Here is a 13,470-nt window from a genome sequence, read left to right as displayed (position 1 = left end):
AACCCCTTACGTATAAACTGTTTACTCTTGCTAACTTTTATACTATTATTAACTAACTTGAAAAATATAAACAGCATGAATCATAAATACCTTGAATACTATAAATTTCAAGTACCCTCGTAACGTAAAACTATAAATACAATAAATTATATAAAACTTGTGTCTATAAACAATATCTTGGATAACTCGTGCGCATGTTAATATTCAACTGTTTGTAACTATCGTATTGACCAATCTAAAATACGCCTAAGACCCTGAGTTACCGAAGTGTAAGTAATTCATTATAATATCAACATTCACATACTGGACCTGAAGCACAAACTGGAACTAGAATTATGGAGATATCTAGTGTGTTTCAGTAAGTTGTAAGTCACGCTATCTTGTTTCCCACGCGAAGAACTTTGTTAATAGCGTAAACACAAGTGCTCATTTAGTGGACCAACTCATTAACTTCGTACAAAACGCATTGAAATTTACACAACAGCATTAAAAGAAATCTACACAAGAATCATAACACAACACTATTTTAGGATGCAACACATAATATCTACACAACATTACGCTGTTTACAAGATATTTATTTACACTAGGCCCCAACACATTATTCTTACGCAACTCAAACTTACGTAGAAACACATGCAACTTACACACTACAGCATTTGCGATTTTTAAACCAAGCATAAAGAGTTCTGGGTGTTTAGACAGCTGCTATGTAAATGGAGTCATTATACTTGGTTTTTTGTTCCCCAGGATGTAAACACCACATTAACACTTGCCTAAGATAGTTATATTCAAAATCCCACATGCAAGGCGTGACACGAGGAAAGACTACCACGTACTTAGTAATAGATGAAGATATGGATATGATTAGCGTATGGTTCTACTGTATATGCTAGGCTATCCAATGGGTGTCAACACAGGTACAATAATAACTCACACCAGCCTAATGTAAAAAAATAAATTAAACCATCTATGATAAAAATAAGAAAAGGTCCCCAAAACAGACAACTTGGGTACTTAAATAAACAAAAAAGTATGAAAAAAATATATATATGGGAAACTAAAGAAGGTTACGAGGGAGAAATTAATGCTTTTTTTTTCCGGTTCGGTTTTGAAAGTTCCGTTCACAACCCGAACTAACACAAAGGACTCGATGTAACACGACACAGCTACATACAGGCAGCAAGATATCACCAACTCGAATACTCTCAGTCCAAAAGTGATTCAGCAAAAGGAAATAGGATAATAGTAAGACAAATCCGTACTAGGACTGTGCTGGTGTATGTGTGGTTTTAGCCCATCACACGTCATCGTTACAGAGTTCCCACACTTGATGAAAAATTTAATTCTATTTCCTCAGGATAGGTTTGAAGATTAAAGACTAGTCATAATTACCCTTTAGCTTATAATGATGAATTCCCGTAGAAAACATAGGTTAATTACAATAGCCTACTGTACATCTGTTGCACCGTTAAGAATAATGTAAATTTCCCAACTCTCACAAGATTTCAATGTCTCTTCCCGACGCCCAGGAAAAACAAAGCTCAAATATCATGTTTTATTTCGTTTTTCCGGTGGCCTGGGAACCCCGTACAACATTCTTTATATTTAATAGGTATAATGTTCCTAGATTATGGCGTGACTTTTTATATAACTGTTAACCAATGGAGAATACGAGTTCCTGTATCGTACCGGGAATAATTTACTCCCTCACACGGTGCAGCTTCTAAGTGTCTTGTACCCTGACCCCAGTCCACGACACCCATCACCCGGGTCACGTTACGTCCTCCATCAATAACCTTTCACTCTTCCTTCGGCTTGACCTCAACTCCTCCTCGCCCCATTTATCTGTTGTTATTGTCACTTTCCGCTTCTTCCTTCTGACCCCGCCCCTGCTGTTCCTCCCCCACACAACTGTTCTTCTTCCCAGCAGCCGCAGGACCTCGTGTCGGGGGCCTCAAGGATCACATTTCAGGTCCAAGCCGAGGGCAGAAACTCAATCTGGCGTCTCTTCCTTACCGTATACCCGTTTGTTTATGGTATTCTTTCGTACTGTTGACTTCCGTTTGTCTCCGTCACTATTCATCTTCTCCCACCTTCAAGAGTTGCCCCCCTCCTTTAACAGCAGAGACAGGGGCCCAAAACAGAAGGTGGTGATGGCAGTCAAGGGGATCTTGTTACAGGGCGACAGTGTGGTTCAGAAACCCAACCTCGACAGTCCTTTGTCCATTTATCGTCCTGACTTGGCCGTCATGTCCCCCACTACCACCATCACCACCCTCCTCCTCCTCCCCACTGCACCTGACACGACCAGGCCTACTACCACCCACCAGATCTCAGTCCCGACACGGTCATATTCCCGACACCACCTTTCCTGCTGCACCTGACACGGCCATGTCCCCTACCAGGTCTACCACCATCCTCCCTACTTCAGTAGACGTGGTCATGTTCCCAGCACCACGACTCTCCCTTCCTACTTCACTAAATATATCCATGTCCCCTATACCACTGGGCTCCCCTACTTCCCTAAATATACCCATGTCGCCTTCACCGCCGCCCCTACTTCAGTACAAACGGCCATGTCCCTATCACAGACCCCTTTCACCTCTAACACACTTGACACGACATCTCCAAATAACCATATCCTCCTAACACGGTGTCCGCGTCAACATCCTCACCAACAGCCCTTCCTACTAAAACTTCTAAGTCCATGCCCTGCCCACTAAAACTGGCATGCGAATGTCCCTAATGTTACGCAGTGGGCCCCAAGCCTCAAGAGGATAATAAGGGAGAAGATCAAGATGCGTGCGTGGCGTCTCAAGAGATGGCCAACCCTCCTGCCTGCCTCACCTCCTCCATCCTGTTGCCAACGCTTACAAAATCAGCTTACCAGGTTTACTTTCGTGCCATTAACACTGAACTAATTATATTTCATTAGCCAATAAACTCACAGCACATCTGACGTTGTTACAAACCTGGCTGTTCAGTCTAACACGTAATAAAAGCTCATCTATGTGGGACCTTTCGAGTTTAGTAAGAAAAATATTTCCTCCACCATTACTGTTACCGTTCTACCACACAGAAATGGATAACGAACCAAACTAACCCTCTCCCAAAACACGAGACCTCCGTCAATTACCAAGGAAACGACACTAGCCGCCTCAACAAACAAAAAAACGGACTAAAAAGCGACGTTCCCACACAGACTGACTTGACCGCCTGCAGTTGTCTCGCACCTACACCACCTACAGTACACACCAAACTGAGTCACAATCACATGAATATTAAAAAAGTCTCTATATCATAACTCACAAACGAATTAAGACATTACAGTAGACTACAGTCCTTGTTAAACATAAGAAAACATTAGTAACAAATTTCCCAAGACGGTTTAATACATCAAGTGTTATGAATATCGTTAACAATTACGCTTAATTTACACCAAGATTAATGGATTCCTTACGGTGAGGTACAAACACTTGATACTCTTTTAACTTTCACTAAACAAAAACTACAGAAAAACACCGGCGAACACATCTGTGACCCCACCATAGAAAACGACGGGATAGGAGTGTGTGTGTGTGTCTCGTCAAGGTCGAGAATACATAATAGGCGAGTATGACATTGACCCTTATGACACCGAGTGCGCGGCCCCAGCACACTCACCCCGCGCTCCCCCTCCCTCCCTATGGCAGCCAGACAGCGCGGGAGGGACACTTGTTGCTACTTCCACGTCAACCCAACCACACTACCACAGTTCGATGCTGCTGCACGTAATCACCACACCACCACTGTTGCTGCTACCGGAACACCACCACACTACCACTGTTGCTGCTACCGGAACACCACCACACTACCACTGTTGCTGCTACTACGTGAACACCACCTCCTCCCTAACACTACTGCAGAAGTGAAGTGTCATACATGGGTTCAAATTTCATGGGGTTTTTGATCCGAAAATGAATTCTCAATTGCCTAAACTGTCCCTCGTGCTACTGATCACTCGGATAATGGGCCGTGCGCTAACCCCATCAAGATTATTAGGGTTCTTATATTCAGGTTACTACGATAAAGAACAACTTATACTGTTAAGTCACAATGTGTGTTCATGGAAGATCACCACTGTGGATAATACCAAGGTGAAAAAATTCATCGTCCTCCTTACAACATTAGAAATCGGTTACAACACAAATCAGCATACAACAATTTGTCAGGTATACAAATAAACCTTCCTACCAAACTTGCCTGAATCTGAACACTATCGAAAACCATTCACAGACAGAAATTCCAAACAATATGAAAAAAAAAAAAAACATCTCAACTACGTGTGTAGGTCAATGAAAAATATATACTGTAGCTCCGTAATATCGACAAAAACAACCCCCCCTCCCATACCACAAAGGCTGGGACCGTCACTGCGTTAAACAAACCATCCTTTTCACACAATTTTGTACAATTATTTCGTATTATATAATGTGGTATTGGCGACCCTCAAGGTAAATCATACTCCTCTGCATCAAGACGATCATCGGAATTGTTAAAACTATGCTAACACAAGCTTCAACCTCGGAATTAAGCCTCGTCAAGCTGAATTCAATTGAACATCACCACAATAAGATTTTACAAATTGGCCTCACACAGGAAATAATCAGAACTACATTATGATAGGCTTGGTACTGTACTAGAGGTGAATTAAACACACTGCCAATCTCAAGATGGTTCTAGAACATCCTCTTCCTCCAACGCCGGAATGACACTCCACTTGCCCATCATTATCCCAAATTCAGTGTTTCCGTAATTATGGCGGACAGAAGAAAATTTCACTTGTCCTTCCCCCAACCATTAAATAAAGTCGTTACCACTGGACCGACGCGCCCAAAACAAACCCAATATCGTCGTGGCGGCAGTTCTCATTGGCCAACAAATCAAACCATACCTAATGCTGTGACCAATGAACAGCCAGAACAAAGGATAATTCCATGTTCTTAAAACCCCGAGAAGAAAAGAAAAATAAAGATAAAAATATACCGAGGGCAAAATAAATGTTGTAAGTTAATTTAGGATTCTAGCCTTCGAAAATTATACATTCTTCACACCCTCTTGTCTGTATTTTCTCTTAGCTTCATCACTTTTCTCTACGTTTAGACATTAAAATTTAATATCCCAATACCTCCCAATACTTGAAAAATAGCGTGTCACTGTTGCGCAAAAAAATAAATAAAATAAAAACTAAGCGAGAATTGTGACATTTTCAAACTACAGTATTGCCAACCTGTTACCCGACCACCTAACCTTCCTAAAGCAACACTATTGAAAATTTCCAACCATACACAAAAGGAAATTATTACTTCCTTCAAGGTTCATCTGATAACGTTACGGAAAAATAAAATTAGGCTGCAATGACTCGAATCTCATATGCGCCCCAACTCGTGGATGTGTTCCAGAAACGTAAAATCAGAATAACTCAAAATTCACCAACGAAAGTTTCCGAAAAATTAATGAAACGTAAAATTAAGCTTTATAACTCAAACTATATTATTACTTATACTTTCGAATTATTTTTGAGATGCAAAATTAAAATCACATAACAGAACTAATTACATTCAGGCTGAAATATTCTTTAACCATAAGGGTAAAAATTAGGTTGCGTGACACCATTCCATTTCTTTAAACGACCCGACTTTCCGACACATTTTAATGAAATTTTAGTGTATAAATTAAATCTTGAAAGCATATATTGTAAAAATAGTTTCAAACTCTCTGGAATATTTCTGGGTTAAATTAGAATAAATGAAAGCAAATCCTACCATGGTAAATATTTTTGAATACGTAAAAACTAGGTTACTTTAATTACAACATACAACGAAAACCTTAAATTTGGCATCCATAAAACTAGGTCACAACCTGCCTTCTTAGATATATTAGTTAACCGTGAAATTGGGTTACACGAGAACACTAATATGCCGACTTAATATATTTTTAAGAGAACATAAAACTAGGTTAAATGTCAACATAAATACTGCCCAATTCTCGGAAATATGTGGAGTAGACATCAAATTAGGTTAAATTATACTAATACTCCCAACGTTAAACTGGGTTAAATGACAACACAAACGCTGTCTAACTTTCTGAAAATTTTTTTTTGTATCTGGTGTTAGTGTGAAGCCGTGTGTTAGGGCTGACGGCCAGCGAAGGTTAACTGGTTATCAACTGGATATAGTTTACACTGGCGAGGTTTACCAGAGTTTGAACTGTGATAAACACACAACAAGACAAGACCCAAGAGCGAGGCGAGTGTGTAGGTTCATGTTTTGTGCATCCACGTGTGTGTGTGTGTGTGTGTGTGTGTGGGGAGGGTTTGTGTAGGTATATATGTGCTTGTTTTGTGTAGGTGCATGTATGTTGGCGTTTTGTGTGAATACGTACGTGTGTGTGTGTGTGTGTGTGTGTGTAGGGGGGGTAGAGGGGCCCTGCACTTGGTGAGAAAAGAGAAGAAAAAAAAATCATATTCTTCGCTACTCTTCTTAAATCCATATTTTTTGTGGCCACACTTAGTTCTTATCACCGAACATAAATTTAGTTTTGACGCGTCCACAAACTTTAACAATATTAAGGTAAACACAGGGGTGAGTGGATCTATCGTCCTATAAATGTCGCCTGCCACCCGTTAACTGGCTGGACACTTCACTCCACCCAAACCTCTTCTGTTATCTGTTTAATTACTACTGCCACAATACCTCGCTTGATCTACACACCACCACTTACAGGAATTACATTTCTACATTAATCAGTCGCTGCCGGACACCAGCATTAAGACCAGGACACGAGACAGAACCCAAACAGACGAATATAAAAGCCAGTTTCGCTGTCACACTTAATAACGGGTAATTTCAACTCCGTCAGGGAGTAAACAAACGCACATGATCACATTCACTGTTGCAATCACCACTCACTACCGGCTGCAATGACTTGTGTAGTTTACGCCAACAATACAACACTCAGCACTGTAATTGACACTTCATTTGTAATATCTGTGTTTAAAAGTTCATATCTACGTGATGTCTTTAACTAATTGTCTTTTAAATCACCTCAAAATTTTATCACAACACCTTCCTCATCGTCTGGAGGTCAAACACACACTGGGCAAGTTAGTCTCGTCCCACGGCACACACACGTCTGCTCTCCCTTGTTGTCGAGTTCCCAATTTAACCTTATATTTTTTAAGCAAATCTAAACCAACAGAGATAAATTTAAAACAACGATATATCAGTTTGAAATAATTACTATCCATCCCAATCATATAATCATACAAATTGTCACGTTTACCAAACAATTTACGTTGAAACATAACATCTTGTGCTGAGTTAGCATGTAGTATTATTTGTCATTATTTTCAGCTACCCACAACACTAACTTACACAATCTTTTTGTTGCCTGCACGCTTGCCTTTAACTACAAATATATTTAGACGAATCTTTTACGTAACAAGAGAAATTTGCTCTAAATAAAGAAATCCAGAGACCTTTAACAACTTATCCTGGAGTCACAGATATTGGCTGGGGACGAGACCAAGCGTAACTACCTCGGGCGATTCGCGAGTTCGTCTCCCCATGACAGCTGACATAAATCACTGGTCCTTTCATCTTATTGTGAAGAAAATGTCAGTTCAAACTCGAGATGCTCTGTACCGTTACCATTAAAACGAACAACTCTTTCACCTGGTTATAGTTTGACCAAGTGAAACGACTGCCCAAAACGTTTTCCAATTAACAGTAAATAATTAAACATACACTTTCATTTATCGAAATTATTAACAGATCCACGTATAAGAGAAGCAAAAGATTAATTAATACCCACTGAAAAGATCTTGTAAAAATAACTACTTTTAAAATGCCATCTTTCCATAGTTAGTACCAAAGAAAAAGTGGCTTCCTTCACCACCACAACGGCCTACTCTAACAGTACCGGGCAGAAGACACCTCTGTTTACGTGTTGTGGGGGAGGAGGAGGAGGGGGAGGAGGGGAGAGGGGCAACAGTATCGGCTGGGATATCAATAGACCTTTCAAGAGATAAGCATATACCTCTCTCTTTTCCTCCAGTGACAGTACAATTAACCAACCGCAACGCCCCCTTCACGCCCTCACCTCACCTGTCTCTCTCCTTCACGCCCTCACCTCACCTGTCTCTCTCCTCTCTCCTTCACGCCCTCGTTCTCCTCCTCCTCCTCCTCCTCCTCCTCCCTCCCACGCCTTGTCTCCATCTTCCTCCTCCTGGCTTTATCCTTCTCCTTACCTCCTTTCAACTCTACCTCCACCTCCCTCACCTCTCCCCCTCTACCTCCCTCACCTCTCCCCCACCTCCCTCACCTCTCCAGCTACGTTTGTTTATGTTATTCTCAAGGCAGACGTGGTAGTGTTAGAGGTTAAGTGTGTGGCAGACGTCAAGTAGCTGCTATTATGACAACACGGACAGTATTCAGACAACATCCCCCCCAACTCACCTCTGTCTGTCTGTCAATGGAAGCCCTTATACATGAACCAAATCACCTCCGGATACATAATACATCGAGTATATTATGTATATCTTGTATTTTACTGATTTAAATTACTATACATAATTTTATAGTGAATTCTTTAGTATACACGTAATAATTTTTCATTCATCTGTTATGTAAGAATATCAATGACACCTGGTTCATACTACCCGTTTCTCACAACTACCCCTTTCTCACCCTACCCCTTTCTCACCCTACCCCTTTCTCACAACTACCCCTTTCTCACAACTACCCCTTTCTCACCCTACCCCTTTCTCACACTACCCCTTTCTCACCCTAACCTCACCCTGAGAGACTATAATCGCCTTCTCTTTCCCTAATCTCTATAAAGCTCGACCCACATAACCAACCTGACACAAGAGGGTATAGAACAAAATCCGAACAACATTCAAACTCATCCTTGACGTCAGACAAATCAGAATTAATCCCAGAAACGTGAACAAGAACACGAGGTTAGAAGATGTCTGTTAGTATGTCAGTCTTAGAGCTTAGTTATGCCTTTCAGCTGCAAATAGGAGTGGGTGTCGAATGTGTTATCCGGCCTGTTGTATTATCCGGCCTGTTCTCGTATTATCTGGCCTAAACACCTACACAAGCGTCCTACCTGGTAATTGTACCTACAGCGTTTGTTTATCATTGCATTACATTTTTATCCTTATAGCCACTACTCATTAGGGTGTAAATGGTATAAGATTTAACTCGGCACAGTTTAACAGTACATCACCATTCTCATCCTTATGATTACTTCTCATTAGGGTGAAAGTGGTGTGAGATTTGACATGAGTCCACGGGAGAAGGAGGAGAGAAGAAGGAGAGAGAAAGAAGGAAAAGTCAATAGGAGAAGTCTTAGCAGGTCACCTTGTTGATGAGGATGGCGGTCAACACGAGGCAAAATCCTCCACTTATCGAGGACTTATGGACAGTTTAGCGCCCAGTGACTCGTTCTTACGTTTGTCTCCACCCAAACTTATATAAGTATTGGAATGTCCTGAAGATTAGACACCCTAGCTTATTAGACCTGATTGAACACCCTAACGTTACCTTTGGGGGGTTTTGGGTTAGGTTAGGTTAGGTTAGATTAGATTAGGTTAGGTTAGGTAAGGCAAGGTTAGGTAAGGCAATGTTAGGTTAGGTTAGGTTAGGTTAGATTAGATTAGATTAGGTTAGGTTAGGTTAGGTTAGGTAAGGCAAGGTTAGGTAGCTAGATTAGGTTAGGTAGTTAGGTTAGGTTAGGTTGGTTAGATTAGATTAGGTTAGGTTAGGTTAGATTAGGTTAGGTAAGGCAAGGTTAGGTAAGGCAATGTTAGGTTAGCTTAGGTTAGGTTAGATTAGATTATTAGGTTAGGTTGGTTGGGTTAGGTTGGTAATTAGATTAGGTTAGGTTGAGTTGGGTTAGATTAGGTTAGGTAAGGCAAGGTTGAGTAAGGCAATGTTAGGTTAGCTTGGGTTAGGTTAGATTAGATTAGATTAGATTAGAGTTAGGTTAAGGTTGGGTTAGATTAGATTAGATTAGGTTAGGTAGAGTTAGGTAAGATTAGGTTAGGTAAAGGCAAGGTTAGGTAAAGGCAAGGTTAGGTAAGGCAATGTTAGGTTAACTTAGGTTAGGTTAGATTAGATTGGATTAGGTTAGCTTAGGTTAGGTTGGATTAGGTTAGTTTAAGGTGTAAAGTCATCAGGTGATATAATTTGAAGGAGGGCTTATCTTAAGGTAAAACAAAACAATTAAAGCAGTCTAAAGTAACACACAGAGGGACCACAAGACACAACACGGCTACACGTCTATTAAAAGCTTCAGAAACTTGAACCACGGCTCTCACTCACGCCACGCCTGACTGACACCCTTACTACACAGGATACATAAGCTGACATTCATACATAAGACGTGCATGTATCACCAAGAGACACCTGGTATACATGAATTAATACATTGATACTTACGTTTTCAAAGTCACTCATATATGTGTACACCTGTGGTTTTGGTATACATAGGTGTGTTTCTTACGTGTGTGTGTGTGTGTGTGTGTGTGTGTGTGTGTGTGTGTGTGTTTTCTTTTCACCTTAAACTGCAATACTTACAAACAATGTAATTTAGACTATCATCACAACATTAATCAATCACTAACGTCAATAACCAACCAACCAAACCAACTACCACAACAACCAACCACCACAGCAACAACCAAACACCTTCCCCACACCCTCAAGACAGACTCAAGCAATATTGTGCACACGAAAATGTCAAGGCAACAACTTTGTACAATATGATCATCAACACTGAGAGAACGAGGAGGGTGGATGGGGTGTGAGAGGAGGGTGAGAGGGGGAGGGGGTGAGGGGTGAGAGGGAGGGGGTGAGGGGTGGAGGGGGAGGGGGGGGTGGGAGGGTGGTGCTGGGTGCTAGAGAAATTGTTCCTGTATGTTGCTGTTTTTTGCTGTTGCTACCTTTGCTTGGTGCTGTTATCTGTTGCCTTTTCTGTTAAGGTTATTAAATCACCTGCCTCTCTCTCCCCCCCCCCCCCCCCCCCCCCTCTCTCTCTCCTCTCTCTCCTCTCTCTCTCTCTCTCTCTCTCTCTCTCTCCTCTGACCTGATCTCATTCCCTCTACTCTTTGCTTCTCCTCTGACCTCGCTCTATTTCCCAGCTTCTCCCCTATTCTTCTCTCTCTACTCCTCTCCTTCCTCTCACTTCAAGACGAGAAGGAAAGAGAAAAAGAATAATGAGTAGAAAGAGAAGTAAAATAAGGTTGAATAAAGTGAACTCCTCAGGTAGACGCGAGGAAACAGGTAGAGTCTACTAACCTTGACTACTAAAATAACTTCCGGTTGCCAGGAGACGCTGAGTGACTTACCTGTAAAGAAAATAATAAATAATAATAAATAAATAAATAAACAAAACAACAACAAATAATAATAATAATAATAACAAAAGCACGAGAGAACGAGAGAGAGAGAGAGAGAGAGAGAGAGAGAGAGAGAGAGAGAACAATCACTGGCCTCCTTCACAATACAATCTCTAATTAAATGAACAATAATCAAGGTGTGGATGTTATATGGCTTACCTGTCTATCATTACCTATCACCAGTGGCTCTCCCTGACCTTACCTGACCTTATTTGGCCTGTCTTTGTCTCTGTCTGTGTGTTTGTTTGCCTATGTCTGTTAACCTAGGATTGTCAGTTAGTCAAGAAGTACCAGGCTGTCAGTCAATATTAATCAGTCAGCCAAATAATGTCAGCAAGGTAGTGTCAGCGTTACTCTGGCGTCAGCATCAGTCAGTACAGGGAGGGGAGGAGGGGGGGTTGGAGGAGAAGGGAAGGCAGGGAAGGAAATGAAGGAGGGTATGGAGGGGAAGGGGAAGGAAATGAGAGAGAGAGAGAGAGAGAGAGAGAGAGAGAGAGAGAGAGAGAGAGCATCACAAAGTCTCAATTATTTCCTCACTATGTTTTAAAAGAGTCTAATACTAACAGCTGCTCTTGACGAATTGTTCATCACTGAAGCTGGTTCTTGTGTAACGAGTACGGTACTGGGTGTGGATGTGTGTGTGGATGTTGCTTTTATCCACACCCAGACTTGAAATCTCTCGTTGGTGTGTGTGATGTGTGGATGTTGCTTTTATCCACACCCAGACTTGAAATCTCTCGTTGGTGTGTGTGTGTGTGTGTGTGGATATATGAAGATGTTGGTTCGAATCCACATCTAGAGACTCAATATTTCCCGTCATTGGTGTGGATATTGATTAAATCCACAGTGAGAGAGAGAGAAAAAAAATATCCACGACACACCAAAGTTTCTCAATCTAAACTTTCCATTTATATAATTTTAACTTAATATACGTCTTGGTGTTGTGGGTAATGTGATTCCTGTATCTTTAAAAGTACCTCATACATACTACACATTCACCACATTCTTAACGGCACCAATATTAGACTTGACCTCTACATTCTTCCTACCACTACTACCACCATCATCATCACTACAATCATAAGTATTACTCCAACCACCATCACTACTGTCAACTACCTTCACTACCACTATCAACCACCACCATCAACACATTCTTACTATCACCACTACTAACATCACCACTATCTACCACCATCAATATCACTCCTACCACCATTACCACCACCACCACCACTACTACAACCTTCACATTTTTAAAGTCGGTGCCAAATTTTGTCAAGGATTGGGTGTTGTATAAATGCAAGCAAATAAACAACCAACCAACCTCATACGTAAGAAAGCATGTAAGCAACCAACCAACCTACCAATCAACCAAGCAAGGAACTGACCAAGCAAGCAAGCAAGAATACAAGTAGTAACCAACAACAAGAACTCACAGTTATATATATATTCCTTTAGTGTTAAAACCGGGTTACGAAATTTCCCTCCAAAACTCACTCACTCACGGATGAACGGACTCACGAACGAACGAACGAATCCTCTCTCTCTCTCTCTCTCTCTCTCTCTCTCTCTCTCTCTGTAAACCCACTTTCTGAAGGCGGGTTTTTCCCACTATCACAAGAAAGCAATACTACAGTTACCCGCACCTCCAGACTATACCCGCACCTCCAGACTATACCCACACCTCCAGACTATACCCACACACCTCCAGACTATACCCACACCAGACTATACCCACACACCTCCAGACTATACCCACACACCTCCAGACTATACCCACACCTCCAGACTATACCCACACCTCCAGACTATACCCACACCTCCAGACTATACCCACACCTCCAGACTATACCCGCACCTCCAGACTATACCCACACCCCAGACTATACCCACACCTCCAGACTATACCCACACACCTCCAGACTATACCCACACACCTCCAGACTATACCCCACACCTCCAGACTATACCCACACCTCCAGACTATACCCACCCTCCAGACTATACCCACACCT

General features: G+C 41.5%; 1 protein-coding gene across 1 annotated transcript in view; it reads right to left on the bottom strand.

Annotated features, from left to right (window-relative positions):
- Positions 1-7,134, bottom strand: part of LOC121867520 — a 34,311-nt gene extending 27,177 nt beyond the window's left edge. Inside the window, exon 1 of the mRNA XM_042367500.1 lies at positions 7,089-7,134. The gene's annotated coding sequence lies outside the window, so the exon portion shown is untranslated. The remainder of the gene's footprint in view (positions 1-7,088) is intronic.
- Between the last annotated feature and the right edge of the window lie 6,336 nt (positions 7,135-13,470).

The sequence above is a fragment of the Homarus americanus genome, unplaced genomic scaffold, assembly GCF_018991925.1.
Source record: "Homarus americanus isolate GMGI-L3 unplaced genomic scaffold, GMGI_Hamer_2.0 scaffold23598, whole genome shotgun sequence".
In the NCBI taxonomy this organism is placed as follows: Eukaryota; Metazoa; Arthropoda; class Malacostraca; order Decapoda; family Nephropidae; genus Homarus; species Homarus americanus.
The sequence above is the reverse complement of the archived record's forward strand: the minus strand, read 5'-3'. Positions and strand labels throughout refer to the sequence as shown.